At 36.9% G+C, this 4,546-nt stretch overlaps 1 long non-coding RNA gene across 1 annotated transcript; it reads left to right on the top strand.

The window, feature by feature from the left end:
* Positions 1-886: 886 nt before the first annotated feature.
* Positions 887-3,431, top strand: LOC133183479 (uncharacterized). Its single transcript, XR_009720651.1, has 2 exons — positions 887-1,224; positions 2,541-3,431. It is a non-coding gene; the product is annotated as an uncharacterized LOC133183479 (long non-coding RNA).
* The last annotated feature ends 1,115 nt before the right edge of the window (positions 3,432-4,546 follow it).

Genomic DNA, 4,546 nt, shown 5'->3' with positions numbered 1-4,546 from the left:
CTTCAAATTCCTTTAAAACGCTAATCCTCATACAGTTTTGCTCTGATTTCAGTATAATTTGGCACACAAGTAGACTACATTGAGATACATAATTTAGTGCATCGGTTTTTGATTTGGATGAACGATGTTGCCATGGTTACTAAAAATAGAAATTTCTGTGAAATTCCTTTAAAACGCTACTTCACGTACAGTTTTGGTCCGATTTCAATATAACTTGGCACACAAGTAGACTACACTAAGATACATAATTTAATGCATTGGTTTTTGATTTCGATGACCGGTGTTGCCATTGTTACTAAAAATAGAAATTTCTGTAAAATTCCATTAAAACGCTAATCCTCCTACAGTTTTGCTCCGATTTCAATATAACTTGGCACACAACTAGACTACACTAAGATACATAATTTAGTGCATCGGTTTTTGATTTCGATGAACGGTGTTGACATGGTTACTAGAGATAGTAATTTCTGTGAATTCCTTTAAAACGCTACTTCTCCTGCAGTTTTGGTCTGATTTCAATAAAATTTCACACACAAGTAGACTACACTTAGATACATAATTTAATGCATCGGTTTATGATTTCGATGACCGATGTTGCCATTGTTACTAAAAATAGAAATTTCTGTGAAATTCCTTTAAAACGCTACCTCTCCTACAGTTTTGGTCTGATCTCAATATAACTTGGTACACAATTAGACTACACTAAGATACATATATAATATTATAACAGTAACATGTCGTTGACAGGCGCGGATCACCAGATCAAACTCGACGCTTCGCGTCTCGTTTGATCTGGTGATCCGCGCCTGTCAACTCGACGTGATCCGGCTCTTCGGATCAAGTTACTGTTATAATGATAAATTTATTATATACCCTCAACAAAATAAGAAAAGGAAAAATATAATATGATGCAGAATTGGAAATATTTATTGATAATTCAACAAAAAGTGACTTTTCAAGGAACTATTTTTTGTTGCACAATGATATAAATTTGTTTATCAAGGAGTAATAGGGTCATTCAGAGTCATCGCTGTAGATCACACGGACGCGTTTTGGGGGTCTCTGAGGTTGTGAATCGTAATTGTTGATATTGATGGTGCAGTTCATCATTCTCGCGTTTGAAAATAATTCTCTAGCGGATGTTGACTGAAGGAATGAAGAATTTGCCGAGATTGTCGACATCGAAGTTGTGGAAATGGCGGGTGGCGGATTCGAAGCTAGCTGGTAAGTCGAAACTGGAAAAACGACATGTTTTCCTGCGTTTTGAGTACTTTCTTTATTTGATAGAATGTCACTCATGGTTTTTTGCATCTCGATTGAGGCAGTGGCGTAATTGTTGATACTTTGGACGTTTTTGTGACCAGTTAATTGTTGAATTGTGGTAGGGGATATACCAGCATGCAGCAATTTTGTACATGTTGTTATACCCCCGCTCCGAAGGAGAGGGGGGTATACTGTTTTACCCTTGTGTGTCTGTCTGTCTGTCCGTCTGTCTGTCTGTCTGTCCGTAACAAATTTTGGTCGCAGTTTTCTCAGCAACTACTCATTGCAGATGCTTGAAATTTTAGCACAATCTTTGTTAAGGCATGCCATATGGTGGGATTCATTTTTGTACATATTCAATGTCAACTTCCTGTTTATCCGTGCGTCTGTCCGTACCATACATAACAAATTTTGGTCGTAGTTTTCTCAGCAACTACTCATCGCAGATGCTTGAAATTTTAGCACAATCTTTGTTTAGGCATGCCATATGGTGGGATTCATTTTTGTACGAATCTGATGTAAACTTCCTGTTTATCCGTGCGTCTGTCCGTACCATACATAACAAACTTTGGTCGCAGTTTTCTCAGCAACTACTCATTGCAGATGCTTGAAATTTTAACACACTCTTTGTTTAGGCATGCCATATGGTGGGATTCATTTTTGTACGAATGCAATATAAACTTCCTGTTTATCCGTGCATCTGTCCGTACCATACATAACAAATTTTGGTCGTAGTTTTCTCAGCAACTACTCATCGCATATGCTTGAAATTTTAACACACTCTTTGTTTAGGCATGCCATATGGTGGGATCCATTTTTGTATTAATCCGATGTCAACTTCCTGTTAATCCGTGTGTCTAACCGTACCATACATAACAAACTTTGGTCGCAGTTTTTTCAGCAACTACTCATTGCAGATGCTTGACATTTTAGCTCAATCTTTTTTAGGCATGCCATATGGTGGGATTCATTTTGGTACAAATCCGATGTTAACTTCCTGTTTATCCCTGCATCTGTCTGTACCATACATAACAAATTTTGGTCGCAGTTTTCTCAGCAACTACTCATCGCAGGTGCTTGAAATCTTAACACCATGTTTGTTTAGGCATGCCATATGTAGGGATTCATTTTTTACTAATCCAGTGTCAATTTCCTGATTATCACTGTGTTTGTCCATAACTGAACTTGTGTATTCACATCAGAGCGGGGGTATTATTAGTGAGCATTGGCTCACAGACTTCTCGTTTTTCGTGCTGAATGATTTGTTTTTCTTCCAGGTAAATTAGCACGTTCAGCCATATCCCGCATAATTGAGCGCAGTGTATTTTCGCCAAGGGGCTGGTTTTTATACCAAATTGGAGATCCATGAGGTCGTTTGTGGTTAATTGCAATATAAAACGGACTTTCAGGAGTCATGGTAGAGGGCGGCCTGTGGTCTCTAAAAGCCTTATATGCAGTTACTGGGCAGCTCATAGGATCTTCTGGATTTGAATACTGTTTCGGACGGAAAGCTCTAAGATGAGTATTTTCACCAGTTCTTGTTTTTGTTTCCCGTTCTCTAAATTCTAGGTATTCCCTTCCATTTTCATCCTGTAAGAGCTGGATATCAGACCATCTAAGTTTGTGATTTTCAGTACCCCCTCTGATTCCAAACATCACGGTGTTCTGTAACCACATTTTGTTTAGTAATGCCTTCGGGCTATTTAAACCAATGCAGCCCTTCTCTTGTAGCAACTTTTCCTCACCTTTTGTTAGTGGTTCTGCTGAATTTGGATTACCTCCCTTGCCCTTCTGTTTTAATTCCTTTCGTTTAGATACAAGAACAGTTCTACTTGTCATAAATTCCTTATCGGATACTAAACTAAATGGGTATTTTTTTTCCCGTAGGTACCTGTCAATAGATCTGTGATAACTGGTCAAGGTATCAGGCTCATAGTCTGAACCATCTGCCTTTCGGATGGAGAGAAGAAAAGAGCCTAAGTAGTTATCCAGCTCGCTAGGATCAATCCTATTGATGTCACGTTTTTCCTTCCTTGGATCTTGCTGAAGCCATGCTTTGAACTGTTTTACAGCTGATTCCGTCTTTCTTACTGTGTTTTTATTTTTCATTTGTTGTACAAATTCATTTTTTGTCTGTTCATTTACTTCAATAAACGTTGGCATATTTTTGTTTTTTGATTTATTTTCCAAGAGACTTCCACTTACTTCATCTGCAGGGGGCATTGGTATGTCCTTAAAATCTGATGGTTCAGTGTCAAATAATTGGTAAATTTCCTGTAATTCTGACTCTGAGGTGCTATCCAGTAGATCAAAATTGCCAGGACACAAATCATTGGTGTTGATAGTACTTAAATTATCTAAATTTGTCATTTTGATGTCTGCTGAACACTAGGCAGCTTACTATAGTAAATGAGCATGCAGACGACGATTGTGATGTTTTTATTTTACTTTTTTAATTTTCATAATTTTCCTTAATTTATATAGGTAAAAAAATAATCATTTAAAACATAAAGATATTTTTTAATGAATCAGAATTATGTGGAGAAAATGATCAAGTCATATGTAGTGTATTGACAGGGGTTTGTTTACATTCAGTTCATTTATTTCCGTTTAGTGGGTCAAGGACAAAAGTAGTTCGCGCAGGAATATATGCGTTCTGTGTACTACGTCATCAGTTTCAGAGAGCAGTGATATGGATTCAGAAAACCACAGTGTGGTGATCTGGAAAGTCGGATCACACTCTGTAAAATTAACAGTAACAAAAACAAGGAAATTGATGGGTATATAATAAATAATTTAATGCATCGGTTTTTGATTTCGATGACCAATGTTGCCATTGTTACTAAAAATAGAAATTTCTGTGAAATTCCTTTAAAACGCTACCTCTCCTACAGTTTTGGTCTGATTTCAATATATCTTGGCACACAAGTAGACTACATTAAGAAACATAATTTAGTGCATCGGTTTTTGATTTCGAAGAACGGTGTTGTCATGGTTACTAAAAATAGAAATTTCTGTGAAATTCCTTTAAAACGCTACTTCTCCTACAGTTTTGGTCTGGTTTCAATATAACTTGGCACACAAGTAGACTACACTAAGATACATAATTTAATGCATCGGTTTTTGATTTCGATGACCGATGTTGCCATGGTTACTAAAAATAGAAATTTCTGTGAAATTCCTTTAAAACGCTACCTCTCCTACAGTTTTGGTCTGATTTCAATATATCTTGGCACACAAGTAGACTACATTGAGATACATAATTTAGTGCATCGGTTTTTGA

The sequence above is a fragment of the Saccostrea echinata genome, unplaced genomic scaffold (assembly GCF_033153115.1).
Source record: "Saccostrea echinata isolate AGI-Se365-2 ecotype Australia unplaced genomic scaffold, CSIRO_AGI_Sech_v1 ptg000009l, whole genome shotgun sequence".
Lineage (NCBI taxonomy): Eukaryota > Metazoa > Mollusca > Bivalvia > Ostreida > Ostreidae > Saccostrea > Saccostrea echinata.
The sequence above is the reverse complement of the archived record's forward strand: the minus strand, read 5'-3'. Positions and strand labels throughout refer to the sequence as shown.